Source organism: Lissotriton vulgaris, unplaced genomic scaffold, assembly GCF_964263255.1.
Source record: "Lissotriton vulgaris unplaced genomic scaffold, aLisVul1.2 SCAFFOLD_753, whole genome shotgun sequence".
NCBI lineage: Eukaryota > Metazoa > Chordata > Amphibia > Caudata > Salamandridae > Lissotriton > Lissotriton vulgaris.
In genome coordinates, this window is record NW_028248913.1 from 139,409 (window position 1) to 154,722 (window position 15,314).

Sequence of the window (15,314 nt, forward strand, 5' to 3'; positions counted from 1 at the left end):
TTGTTGTAACCCCTTTACCATATCATGTTGGCCACTATGGACAAACTCTCGCAAGGTGTGGTAAGACTTGCGAGATTGCTGAAACTCGTGGCGGCCTTCTTGGTACTGTCAGTATTTAAGTTGCGGTGATCCCTTCATGTGTGCATGTTATTGAAGAGTTATTGATCGGTCCCGACGTCAAGAAGGGCATGTAGGAATATAGAAGAGCGGCAAACACATCTTTCTTCTATTGTGTCGATGAGTGGTGCAGCCTTTTAACTTGGTATGCAAAAGAACAAAACATTTTGGATTCTTTGTTTCACAAGTGCAAGCCTTCCTTCCATGGGGGATTCTTTAAGAGAATGGAAACTCCGGAACTAGAGACAGTTGGTCTGTGGCAAAAGACTATTTATGCTATAAATGTCTTACTTTTTTATACAGGTCATCAGCATTCTGGAAGGTCTGTTAACTGTGCCTTTATAATAAAGACTTTGGGTCACTGAGGGGTGAATTAACACTAAATACTGTGGATATGCGTGTGCGACATTAACACAAACGTTGAGAACAATCTAACATACAAGAACATGTGAAGGTAACATTTAAATAAGTGTAAACATTATTGTGTGACATCATCACTACATGTTGTGAAATTCTGGCTGCAAGATTGTGTGAGATTAACACTAAATGTCAGAACAGAATCAACCTTATGATCCACAAACTTGTAATTACTAGAAGATATATCAAACTTGGGTTCATCTACACCTCCTGTTATACGAACACTTGTTGCAGAAATTTGTATTGCTTTTCAGATCTCCTTGCCTAAAGTATCATCCCTAATTCCCTTCCTCCCACCTGGTCATTCCGATACTCTGTGGATTTTTCCAAACAGAGTCAGGGCTGCCATATGATGGGCTTCTGGGAGGCACTGTTCCTGAGGATCCAATGCCAGCCCTGACAGAATAACAGTCCCAAGAATTATAGTCCTCCCGAACAGACAGACCTGACCGGCCTCCATGGAAAGATCTCTGTGCCATGTTAGTCAATCTAAAAATGGAAATTACTGCCTCACAAGCAGAAACTGCTGACCTGACTAGTATGGTCAATCAAATGCAAACCAGATTGGAAACCCTGCACTTTTCTACACCGCTGTTTGATAGGCCCAACAGGACTCGCCCATCCATTTCAATGACAATACCAGCAGCTGTCCCGTTAGCCGCCCTGGAGCGATTTTTTGGAGACCCAGCCAAGGTTCCAATATTTTTAACATGAATACATTTACATTTCATAGTGCATCCCCAGGCCTTTCCTGATGCCCAATCAGGATTTACATTTCTGATCTCATACTTAAGCGGTGATGCAGCCGCTTGGGCCATCCCATTAGTGAATGAGGATAGTTCTCTATTATATGACTGGTCACACTTTAAGACAAAATATCAAAAAGGTCTTTGACAAAGGGACCATAACCGTGACGACGACGATGACTCCATCATGGACATTGCAGGTTTCTGGCGACATTGAACTTTACCTTCTCAGACATTTTCTACAAAATGTCTTCTAAGTTCGAAGGTAAGCAAAGGACAGGCTCAACTCACTTTTTGTATTGAAACTGTGATCCATCATGGTCGGTCATAATTTTAAACATTGCCCTGATCATGCGCAACAAGATGTCCACGGTTGGCGCTTTAACCTTTTTGTGTGCTAGATTTCACTTTACTCGTTGCCTCTAAGCTAAGACTGACTGATTTTGTGCCAAGCTACCAGAGGGTTAAGCACAAGCTAATTTATTGGCTTTAGTGGATCACACTGATGCCATTGTGGCTCTTGCTTGAGAAAGGCTCAACCCCCTTCAACCAACAAGCTAATTTCTCACAGCAAGTAATGCAGAGAAAGCTGTTGGGGTTGGGCCATTGCGTTCTGAGCAGAGGTAGACAGGAAAGAATCCCAGACAAAATAACAATTGCAGTTCAAGGAAAGAGGTACCTGGCCACAGGGATGGCTAAGGAAAGGGCGAACACTGTAGGTGGAAGTGTCTTAACATGGAATAAATTAAAAAGGCTACCTCATATGAGCATAAGGAAACTGCTGCTTAACAGGTAGACAGATGGCATAAAAGGGTTCAAAGAAGAAGAATGAAGTTTGTCCAGCCCATTATTCAGAACTATAGGAGGCAAAGGGAAATTGGGATTGTCCTACGTGTGATACCAGGATAACTTAATCAAAGAAATGGAATGGTTGGGGGTGAGGGAGGAGGTGGGAAGTATAGATTAGGGCAGTTGTGGTGGTACGTACTGTAAAATTCACCTCTTAGCTTCAGTTGGTACCTCTATATATTTTTGGAGGTGAGTTGTGAAGAGCTCAGTGGTCGTGTGACAGCAGCGAGATTCTCATGCTTTGGGAGAAGAGAATTATACCTTGAAGTGGGGTAATATTGTGTGCTGTACTGTCTCTCTGACTTACATTGGAAGTAGGGCTCTTTGGATGGACTAAGGTGTGAAGTTAGAGGAATGATTTAGAGAATAGATGAGAGACATCTGGCCAGGTTCAGCTCCCAAAAAGGCAAAGAGTGCAAGGGGGCTGAAAGAACACCATTTGTTGAGGGGTTTTCTGGTCACTGTAAAAATCAAAGGAAACCAAAAGGTGGAGTGATATCCAAAGCTTGGGGTAATTTAATGAAAGCGATAGACGGACTAGAGGAGGATATTGGTAAACAGTCAACTCTGGACTCGATGCTGGGACCAGTAGGTCGGGACATGTAAGACCAGTAGGTTAAAATGAGATTTTGGTCAAGCAGGATCAGTGCAGGACTAGTAGGACTCAGGAAAGATAAAAGTCCTGAATAAGAAATTTGGAAAATTAAGAGACGGAACATGACTCAAACCAAGACGAGTGTGGGTGTATTTATTTAAAGGGTCAGTGGAGTTATAGTTGTATCATGTATTTGGGGAGAGCGGCAAATGGCTCACAAAGTGTGTTGTTAGATCTGTCCTCCCTCTGGAATAAAACTGTAAGAGCAGGCTTGATTGGGTAGCCATCAGTGTAGATGCAAGTTGGCACGCATCCACAGGATGCACTCAGGAATCTTTCCCTTAAAGGTGCCCTCCCTCAGTTCTCAATCACCGACCTGGTAGTGTGGGAATGGTGGTGCAGTTCCCCTTTGCTCCTACAGTTTCAGAACTTGGTGAGGACAACCATGGGACCACCTGCCTCTGGAGCACCTACATGGCCATCACTTTACCCTAATGCAGAAGTGACATCATGCACCTTTTACCCTGATTGACATCACATGAAGTGACAGCATATGACATTTAATCTGATGACTTGGCAGTACATGACAGCATCTGAGTGTTTGCCATGCTAAAATTACAGCAAGTGACATCATCAAAGTGGCTGGAAAATGATAACTAGAACAAATCAGAAACTCCAATAAAAAAATAGTCCAAGTCCTGTTGAAAGTGCTCCATGTTTATTGTCAGACTCAACCAGGGTCCTCAGATATAGGGCAGTACGGAAATGAAATGATGTGAAGACTTTGTCCAAACGTCTTGTAATAGGGCTCGTAGCCCTTCAATGATTTGTGCAACAGCTCATTATATGAAACATGCATGTAAATATTTGCAGCTCGTTATGTGTCAAAAATGTCCCTTAAAGACCCAGTTAATTAATTTGAAGTTGGCTGGCATTCACTCCTCGAAAAACAGTATTTAGAGGGTAAGCTCCTAGTGGCCGCAGCGACTTGTGACTGAATATCATAGCTGATGGGAACTTTCAGAGGGACAAAGCCAAGCAGGAGTATGGAGGGGAAAGCAGCATATTTCTTCATGATCTATAATCAATATTTGGCTCCCTTACTAGGAAACTAATGGGTCAGTGGGGCACTAAATGTCCATTGGCATGACAAATATGGAACAGGGAAACACTGACCCAGTTACCCACTAAAGTGATGTCTATTAAGGGTTCATCCCATGGGGTAGAACTAGTTCAGTACCCTAATAATGCCCCCATGGGAGCTGACCCATCCATGTGGTCCGATGGGTAATAATCTCCTGGGAGGCAGATCAGGTGTATCCACCATTTGCCTGGTCTCAATGGATTTGAAGCCCTCTTGATTGAGGATAACAAAGAGGTTTGATGGAAGTATGCCAAGTCAAGTTTTGCCTTTTTTGTGTAGTGAATGTTGATCTTTAATGTCACATTAATCAGTTAGTGTTTGGCTGTGGTACCTTATTGTGAGAGCATATGTCTTCTCAAACTCTTTCTCTAAAGCCTACTTTTGTATGATTTGTTTCTTAGCTGAGGAATGGGAAACTCCACAGGTGGGATGCCACATGCCATAAGACAACCATATTCATGCATTAATGCCAATAGGGTCTTAACTTGAATATTCACCTCCCATTGGATATACAGGTTAAGAACTGGTCTGAGCAGGCCTTAGGTTTCAGCAATATTCGCACTTAGCGAAAAAAAAATCCTTGCTACGCCTGCATTGATAATAGGTGATAGCAATGTTAGCAACTGCTTTCAGTCGCTAACAGGTTGAGTACGCCCACTTTGCATGTCATTGGTGACAAATATCGATGACATGCAATGCGGGCCCCAAACCGCTCGCTATGGCCTAAAAGCTGCCGCTAACTACTGTTAGCGACAGCTTGCTAATAGGGCGAAAAAATTATCGCTGCTTTAGCGGGAAAACGTCCCAATAAAGCGGCGATGAGGCCCTTTATAATATACCCCTTGGTCTTGATGTTATAAACAAACTCTGTTAATTCATGGGGCATGACCAGAGATAAGAATACATTCTATAAGTATAGCTTACATGATTAATTTACTGCAGTACAGTGTTTGTCTGCCTTAGTTTCCCAATAGATTTTTTCTCAAACTGTAAAGAACTGGATTCAACATTGGAATGACAATCATATACATTACAGCAAATATCTTGTCTTTGTCCAAGGAATAGCTTGAGGTCGGTCTCAAATAAACACCAAGCTCAGTTCCATAGAACAAAAAACTGCAGTCAGATGAGAGGAACATGTGGAGAACCACTTCTGTCTCCCTGTGTTGGAGGGAATTTTCATGATATTTGAAATGATTAGCACATAGGAAGTTATTGTTAAGATGAAAGGCCCTAGTCCCGCTACAATACCTCCTCCGATAGTTGCGATATTTATGAAATATGTGTCTGTGCAGGATAGTTTCAGAAGAGCAGTGAGATCACTAAAGAAATGATTGATTTCATTAGATGCACAAAAGGATAAATTTGATATCATAAAAACATGTGGTATAGTGTCAAGACAGCCTATTGTCCAGGATGTTACAGTCAATGAAATCATGGCTCTTTTATTCATGATAGATGCATAGCGCAGGGGATTACAAATTGCAAGGTACCTGTCATAGGCCATGACCGACAGTAAGTAAAACTCTGTGCCGATGAAGCAAGCGAAAAAATAGAATTGAAGAATGCATGCAGAGAAATTGATGGATTTGTCAGATTTCTTGGCTTTCAGGCAGACCGCCAGCAGTTTTGGGATGGTGACCGTTGTGAAACCAATATCTAGGAAAGATAAGTTCATGAGAAAATAATACATGGGCTTTTGAAGATGTGCATCAATGCATATTAATGTAATAATGACAAGGTTTCCCAGAAGAGTAAATAAATACATGACTAAGAAGAGAATGAAAATTGGAACTTGCAGATGAGGATTTTGCGATAATCCCAAAATTAAAAATTCACTCAAGCGAGTCTGATTCTCCTTTTCCATAATTCCAGGGATTTCTGTTGGTGTTCAATGAATAAAGGAAGATCTGGGGAAAAAGCAAACACAAGATTATGAAATGAAATGAAATGAAGTTGTACTTGTATAGCTCCCTGCTACCCCAGCTGGGGTGTCCTGGCTCTGTACTCATACCGCTGAGGAACCCTTCCTGGCTTTTCACTGTGAAATGTCCACTCCTGGGCACCCCCAAGGTGAAGCCAGGCATCCGAGCGCTGTTGGGGCCGTTGTGGAGATAAAGTAAGCTATTTCCCAAAGTTGCAGGGTGGGAAAAGCAAAAAATATTGTTGCTGAATTAAAAAGCATTGATCTGGCTAAATTGTTGGCATTGCTTTGTAGTGTATTGAAAAAATAAAGATCTGAGTTGCAACTAGTAAGCCAAATGATGAACATCAGCCCAAGGATGATAGCTGTGTTACCACCAATTACTGTCCAGGTAGTAGCCAAATATTGGGAGAGAGTGGGTGATCACCCCTTCCCAGACTGTCATTAATACCGTTTCCAGCCCTGGACCTTTGTGCGATAGCCTAATGCATTCTGGATGTTGTAGTCATGTTTTGATTTCATTTTACCAATTAGCATCCTAAATAAGTGATTTGTTGATTAAAAGTTCAGGAACTGCAACATTGTCCTTAATGGCCTGGAGTCAGGAAGATCAAACCCAAATGGGGACAGATGTGAGTATCATGGAGCTGGTACAGGCCCAGTGCTTTATTTGAGATGGTGGTTTCTGGTGCTAAGCATTGTTACTTAATTGTCGGCACTGACATTTATGACAATCTGCAACATGGTGGCAGTGTTTGTCCAATTTAGAGAGGAGCACAACAAAAGTTGTTTATTATTTCAATATATATTAAAAAAAAAGACTAATACCTTTTGCCAAAGCCATGCTTATGAAGCTGGGCGCCTGGGTCATTTAGAATTGTCACACTTCTTTCTGACCTCTGAATCTGCCTTACCTTCCGCGCCAGGATACTATTTTAGTAATAGAGCGGGCTACACAACCCTTTATATCATATCATGATATCACTTGTAGGATTGTGATGGTTAGCAGCTGTAATTGGCTACACTGACTACGGCAATGGGTGGTGCAAGCGGGAGTGGCCTGCTGACGAGGACTCTGACACTCATTTATTTTGCACATTAAACACTGTGCAGGCATGATGGAAAGTATTGTCTTCGACTGAGCAGCATGTTTATTGAGCCCATCAGGGTGGCTTGTGCATTTCAAGATGACTATCTGCTTCTATTGTGGCTTTGAATTTAGTTTACTTGATTGATTTGTCAACCAGTATGTGTATACAGCTTTGCAGACTCACAGGAGGCGGGCCCAGTGCGTGGTCACATCTGTTGTGTCATGCTCACTCTTACATTTTGTGTCTGGAACTGTTCAAGTCACAGTCAGCCTTATTTTGTCCTTACAATTGCTTTTCTCATATACTTTCTCGGACAATTATGTACATGCTTGGTTAATTGCAGTTTTGTACTCAATATCATGTACATTGCACATGTATTTATATATGAGCGTTTTCATGCCTGCAACAAGTTCACCCCATTATTTAAGCTCAGACCTTCAACTCACATGATGCCACTATCTGTCACAATATATTGACGTGTTTCCAGCTAATTGTTTCGCAGCCCGTGTCCATTACGGGTGTGAAACATCCCGAGGATATCGGTCGTAGCCTCAGAAGATTTTTGGGGGTGTTAAAAGGGGAAGGTAGTGAATTAAAGTGCTTCAGGCAGTGCTCAGCTCTTTGCTTCACCCCATGTGAGAAACTAGCTTAGTATATGGTGCTCCCTTATGTAAGTGTAGCACCCTGCACTGTTCCAGGCAACCCTTATGGTGATTTTAGGGGTCTTAGACAAGCTTAGAAAGTTGTAAACAAAAAAGGTACCAGAGGGTCTCAAAAGATGTGCCCAGAAGTAAAGAAAATCCAACCAAAAGCCCAAAACTCTCAAAAGTTGCGTCACAGAAGGCTCTCAAGGGATGAGGAAAATACCCATCAGTCACCATACGGATCCCCGGTGTTGAGGGAGTTCCTCAGAAGGTATAGGCAACGACAGTGTGGTGTGCCACTCGATGTTGGTGAGTGGCCAGAGCTATGGGACTGGAGTGTGCAGTGCAGGAAAAAGTGAGTGAGAGAAGAAACCAAGAAAAAGGTGTGTTTAAAATTGGTTTAGAAAAAGCACTAGACAAAATGTATTCAACGTGTGCCTAACATACCAATGTTAAAAATGAGTGCGACCTTAGGCTGTCTGATTATGTAGACCGCCTGAGGTAAAGGTGGTCGACAAGTTTCTGCAATCTAGGGACTATTGCGTCCTTGCATTCATCAGGACCAAAATACAATTAAAGCTACTGCACCAAGTGAAAAATAAGTGAAGTGAAAGGTGACACCAGGAAATCATAAACAAGTGGCTCACGAAATTGGTCAACACCAATTAGCTTTCCTCGATCTTCTTATCACTGCAGGACCGGAGGGCCTACAATCGGAGCTCTACAGGAAGCCCACTGCAAGGAACTCCTTGCTGTTATTTGATAGCAACCACCCGAGAGCATTAAAGGAGAGTCTCCCCTTTAGTTAATTCCTACGGGTTCAAAGGAACTGCTCCACGAGGACAGCGTTCAAGAAACATTCCAAGGATTTGAGCACGCAGTTGTTGGCTCGAAAATATCCCCCTAGACTTGTACAAAGGTCCATGAAAAGGGCTATGAATAACAATCGGGAAGCTTTGCTGGAACCGAGACCCCCTAAGCCTGATTTAGATCGTCTCACCTTTGTTCACACCTTTGGGAGCCTCTCTAACAGTATTCAAAGCATGGTCAAGAAACACTGGCCAATACTGAACTCTGGACGCCTAACCCTTCCTCGCCCCCTGGTTTCATTTAAGAGGGGCCCAAACCTGAGAGATAGACTGGTGCACACCAGGCCACGTGAAGAAATGCCTAGAGCGATAGGTTCATTGTGGAATCTCCCACCTGTCCAGGGACACCATCCCTGTGGCAACTGCCAGGTTTGTGCGCAGACAACTAAATCATTGGAGATCGATATTGGTACTGCAAGACCTTGGAAGCAAATAAAATTTACCAATTGCAACAGTGATCATGTGATCTATCTCATCACCTGCCCTTGTGGTTACAAGTATGTAGGCATGACCACACGGAAGGTCCGCATACGGATATCAGAGCACAAGAGTACCATCCGGTGTGCCAGACAAGCCACTAAGTTAACTGCCCATTTTCTGGAGGCAAAACACCTAGCCACTGAATTCCAATGGACTGTTTTGGAACAACCTTTTATTCCAACACATACAGCAGATGTGGCTAAGTACCTGATGAAGAAAGAACAAAGATGGGTACTCAAATTGAAAACTCATAAAGAGGGTTTGAACGATGATATCCTGTGGTCTACTCTGTAATTTCTTTCATCATGTTCCTGTTTAGACATACCTACATTAACAGTAAGAAAGATACACATTAGTTCCTCTTGACATTTACACACTGGTCTTAGAGAACAGACCCTTAAGGGTTGGTCCATGATACTGCGTGTGATGCTCTCATTGAATTTCTTCTGTTGTTCCCCTTAATACCATCTCTTTTTTGTATTTATTACAGCCTGACTTTATAAATATATAGGTTGGTAGGTGGCTTGTTCCTCATTCAGGCTCGGCATCTGCCACTTGTCATGTTGGGCATTTTCTCTTGACCCCACTGGCCAGTTTACTTTGGTGTACTTGACCCGTTGTTGCTGCCCTAGAGTTTCGCATTTGCCACCAACAGCGAAACAGGACAAAACGTTGTTTACCTTCTTGAGCCTTTTTGCCCTTACTGGACCTCGCTCGCGGCGGTTTTATTCAGTCTCACACTCGTCCTCTTGACATGTTTACTCTTGTCTCCTTGACTACAAAGTAATCAATCTACCAATGACCAATCCCGGTCTTAAGTCCGGTAGCCAATGAGAGCGCAGGTTCGTTCGAGTTCGAACCAATCACAAGACGCGACGAAGCGCCCCACGTGACTACGCGACCTATGGTAGCGCGGTTTATCAACAGCCTCGCGCTTGCCTTCCGGTACCTCCCCAGTCGGCCAGGACGCCGGCCCCGGAGTACCGACGGATAGGTAAGAGGAGCCCTTCCATCTCTCCACAATGCTGCTTATTCTCGATTATGGGTTCTTTAACTTAGACGGAGTCTTTTCTCCGCTACTGCTGAGAACGACATCATTATTTAAAGACACTAATATCATTCATTATGGGCTACCGATAACGGGAAGTGTACTGTCTTTTCATGTGCATACTGTGTTTGACATGTGTCCCGCATGTTTTCTAGAGCGGTGCTTCATCTTCCCCTGAGCCGCTGCCAGGTGGGGTGAGGCCAGTCTACCTTACAGATCAAGGTAAGGACTGAACGACATTTGGCTTACGAAATCTCTTTCCAAATGCATTGATATCTGGTTATATTAATATTAAGCGCCTTTAGATCAACACTCTGAGTGTGACCTTAAGTTTGATCCACATAATATGGACCTACTTTTTAGCCCAATAGATATTGATAGCTATACCCAACCTTTTCTCTCTCCACAGTGATCAACACAGACTGTAAGGGCACCCGGAGCATTCAGGTGACCGTGAGCACTTGTTTATGATTTCCTGGTGTCACCTTTCACTTCACTTATTTTTCACCTGGTGCAGTAGCTTTAATTGTATTTTGGTCCTGATGAATGCAAGGACGCAATAGTCCCTAGATTTCAGAAACTTGTCGACCACCTTTACCTCAGGCGGTCTACATAATCCGACAGCCTAAGGTCGCACTCATTTTTAACATTGGTATGTTAGGCACACGTTGAATAAATTTTGTCTAGTGCTTTTTCTAAACCAATTTTAAACACACTTTTTTCTTGGTTTCTTCTCTCACTCACTTTTTCCTGCACTGCACACCCCAGTCCCATAGCTCTGGCCACTCACCAACATCGAGTGGCACACCACACTGTCGTTGCCTATACCTTCTGAGGAACCCCCTCAACACCGGGTTGACCTCTGACTGTGGCACAGATCTTCTCAGACGGTGGTTCGGATAAAATCCCAAATGATGAAGGGCGGATCCGTATGGTGACTGATGGGTATTTTCCTCATCCCTTGAGAGCCTTCTGTGACGCAACTTTTGAGAGTTTTGGGCGTTTGGTTGGTTTTTCTTTACTTCTGGGCACATCTTTTGAGACCCTCTGGTACCTTTTTTTGTTTACAGGTTCTTATGGGGATTGTATCCAGAGCATAGTCTTTAAACTTCTCCCAGGTCCTCCTCCACCGTAGTGTTTTTGTAAGCTTAGAAAGTTCTCTAAGTGGTAGTTGTAGAGAACAGCCTTCAGGCTTAGTCCAGAAGGAGTGTAAAGCAGCTTGCTTTACCAGACCTTAATCTTAATGGTATGGGTTAAGTGAAAAAGAACCGCACAGTGTATTTATAAAAACAGATATTAATTTTAAGACACTAACACATAACAATATCTCCTACTCAGAGATATAACACAATGCACATAATACTTTGCATATAAAGCAGGTAAGTAGCACAAATACACAGTGGTTTCCAGGGGGAGACCAACAATATACAAAATGGGGGAATACGAACCATGACTCAAGATAAGAGTAGACCCATGAAACGTAAAGAGCCGGGGACCCAAGGACCCACCCAAGGTGAGTATCTAGAAACCTCACAGAGGTCGTGTGCAGAGTGGGAACTCCACCGCGCACTCATTTAAATTCAATAGGTAATTTGCAGTTGCAAATTTAAAGATTAAAGAACAAGACCCTTCCCAATGGACCCTGAAGAGCCCCAGTGGAAGACAGAAGGTTGGAGAGTCATCCCACCTGTGGATACCCTTGGAAACAGGATACCTACACCAGGGAAGCCGGTGCATAGGTGTGAAGTGCGGTCGCAAACCACAGTCGAACCCAATGGAGGACTTTGGGAACATGCTGCTAAAAATACGGTGAAAATATCCGGAGGAACCCAAAGGTGGATTCAAGTTGAGAAATACCTGCAAGCGGAGTGGACAGAGGCTATGCCACTCAGCAGTGACCAGGAGGTACAAAAGACGAAGACCCACAGAAGTCAGGAGATGCAGGAGAGTTGACAATGAATTTGGAGCAGCAGCTGTGTGGACCAGTCAATGCTGAGTAGGACTGGAAGCCATCCACATGCTTCCTCATGCCACATATTGAGAGCTGAGGGCTCGGTGTCCATTGGGAGCACCAACATGCCTTGGCAACTGCAAACAACATGGTAGACAAAAAAAGTGCAGTGTTGAAACCAGTAAGGTCCAAATGACTCACCAAGAGTAGGGGAGTTGGAGTAGGCGGTCAACAATCGAGGAGCCCACTGGAGTCAAGAAAGACCCTGAAGAGGACCCACAGGCCGCAGACACGGGAGTTGCAAGAGGACCTCGAGCAGCTCACCAAAGATGCAGGACCACTGTGCAAAGGATGTGGTGAGAAGAAATATCTTGGCTTCAGGAGATGCTTTAGGTTGGAGCTCCTTGGAGCCCAAAGATCCCTGTTGAGTGAGAGCAGTAATTCCTACTCCGCCTGCGTTCCCTTCAGCAAAATAATTTTAGTTTAATATGTTTAAAATAATAATAGAAACATGCAATATTGAGTTAGTAGCGCTGTAGCATTGGTTCTTATGTTCTATGTTTAAAATAAATATATACAATTACATTGCATTAATATTAACATTAATATTAATATAAAACGTTTTTTTTATTTGGTCTGTACTTTACCATAGGGAGACTACACTTACAGGAAAAACACTATTGACTTTGAAATAGATATTTGATTAAAAGTTTAAAGTACAAAAAATATTCCCACTTAAGGTAACAAAACATATTTTTATAATGCATTAACAAGTGTTAACGGTCATGTCGGAGAGTAGTGATGTAACTTGAGTTAAATTTCAATCAAATCGTTCCTCTCACATTATTCAGGAAGTAGAGCAGCAGCTCCATGCTCAAGGTACTGATTTTTTTGTGGTTCAGTTAGAAGATGTTGTTAGGGCCTGCCAGTTGATCTCAAGCATCGGTCTTGACTTGCCACAGAGGATTTGCTGCAAACCAAGTGGAATTTCCTCATCCGAAATGTTAAGCAAAATAACAAAGGAGTTTAAGATAACTTGGGGAGGGTGATTATGGTATCTGTATTCTGTACCTATTTCACAATAATGCTTTGGGCTCACCAACCTTGTCTGCTTTTCAACAAATCCCCACAAGAATTCGGAGCGGTTCATGTCTTATGAGTGATTGTTATTAGGACAAAGGGCAACGCATGTGAACCAAGCACCTCTTGTGAAACCTCTTTTTTATTAAAAATTTATTGAGCTGAGTAAACAAAGAAAAAAAGAATATTAAGAAGGAATACTGATACAGACAACAAAATTCATACTTCTGCAATCATTACCATTAGACATTATGACATTATCAAAACTATTTCTTAGATAGTAAAGTGCAGGTGCTAAAGTGCCGATTTTCCAAACTTCCTCTCCACTAAATTGTCCATATATACTTTACAATACATTAATCTAGTATTATTATTATTATTATTATTATTGACATTTGTTAAGTGCACAGCTACCCCCAACGGGGGTGTCCTGGCGCTAAGGATTGCAGGCAGCAGGGGAAAGAAATTAATATCCAGCGAATAGAAAGGTCTTTAATTTGATCCTGAATTGAGATTCAGTGTCCATAAGACGGAGGCTGATGGGAAGAGAGTTCCAGAGTTTGGAAACCACCACTGCAAAAGCTCTGCCCCCCTTCCTTGCAAGTCGGAATCTAGGTGGGAGTAGGAGCCGGAGGTGGTTAGATCTGATGTTGAGAGCTGATTTTAGTGATTTTAGTCTATGTCTAAGGTATCTGGGGCCATTTTCATTCAACGCCCTAAAGACTAGTACGAGGGCCTTGAATTTGATACGAGCAGTGATGGGAAGCCAATGCAACTTTCTCAGGTGGGGTGAGATGGAATGGCGGTAGAGGACTTTACAGACCAGCCTGTCTGCGGTGTTCTGCACGATCTTTAGCCTGTGAAGTAGGTAGGCAGGCAATCCCACATACAGACTGTTCGCATAGTCTAGGTGCGAAGTGATTAAGGCGTGCGTAATTAGTACATTGACGTATCTTTTATCCAGTACTTTTCCAAATTGCAGATGTGCTTAGCTACATTACTATGGAGTCAGCTGGGTGTATTTACCCTTGGAGATCTTTTTCCATCTGATCCAAATACTTCCATACTAAGATAAATCTTTTACTTGCTCCAAGACATTTCGCATGAGCTTCTTTATATTTTTTTACTCAACTCATTTTAATATACCTTTCTAAAAAGGCCGGTATTTTGGTTGTTATCCAATTCTGGAGGATCAATGAGAGTGCCACCAAGGAAGAAATTGCTAAAAACACCCCCCCCCCCCTCTGGTTAGCACCTCTCATGAAACATCCATGGCTACAATAATTTTCTGAATTTATTTAACTCTAGTCTGAATGATAATTTTTTAAGTGTTTATCTTGCAGGAAACTTGGTCAGGGGAACAAACTCACTGTAACTGATATCTGCTGTGCCAAAAGCACCCACCCTAACCTTCACAGAGGGGTATCCATAATCTTTCAAAACAAAATAAAAGGACAATTTACTACCATAAAAGCTCCCCGAAATGAAAGTCTGCTCTTCTATCTGGAGCTCTCTGCCACCTTCCCCTTTTCAGGAATATTGATGTATCACCCCCCCAGGTCCCGCTTCAGAATTTAGCCAAGCTCTCCCAGAGTTATTAGCTCAGCTTAGCCTCCAGAAGTCCAATTTCACATTACATGTTGATCTTAATCTACATTTTAACAATTATACAATAGCAGTAAAAGCATAAAAAACCTTATTAATGATATGGCAGCCATCCTGATGATTCAGTTCGTAAAACAACCAACCCACAAATTGGGCCACCTACTGGATCCTATTTTCTGTAATATCACTGAGCTCAAAGCGGATGCTTCTATCCTAATATATTGGATGGACCACCACTTAGTGCCCTTTTCCTTGCACACAACAATGCATAAATGATAAATTGCCCCTCCCCGCTAAGCAAGTCAATGCTGGTCGAAACTAGGTACCATTTGTTGTGAAAAGCTTCCTAGTGGAATCAATCCCTAGTATGGAAGGGGAAATTGGAGAAAGATTTAATGAGTTTGAGGACTGGCTCAGAAGCTCCCTGGATTTCCTGCTCCCTATAAAGCCCCGGGGGCCAAGTCGTCTGCTAGGATGCACTCTGTGATTCTCAGCAAATCCAATGCAACTAAAAAAGGAAGCAAAATAAATGTATAGAGTGTGGAGAAAAACATATAAGTTGCCTAGCAAGGCATTATGCAAGGAATCAATTACAAAATACCAATGCTCGATTATAGAAGCAATAATCTCTTACTCAGTCCCAAAATAGAAAATGTCCTCCAATTCTTCAAATAATTATTCAATCTAGTAAATAGTGTTATCAGTGGCAGCTGGTGACAGTTGAAAGTGGTAAGGTGTAAAGTTATCATGGTGT

General features: G+C 42.5%; 1 pseudogene; it reads right to left on the reverse strand.

Annotated features, from left to right (window-relative positions):
- Positions 1–4,827: 4,827 nt before the first annotated feature.
- On the reverse strand, positions 4,828–5,735 carry LOC147663771 (olfactory receptor 5V1-like; annotated as a pseudogene).
- Between the last annotated feature and the right edge of the window lie 9,579 nt (positions 5,736–15,314).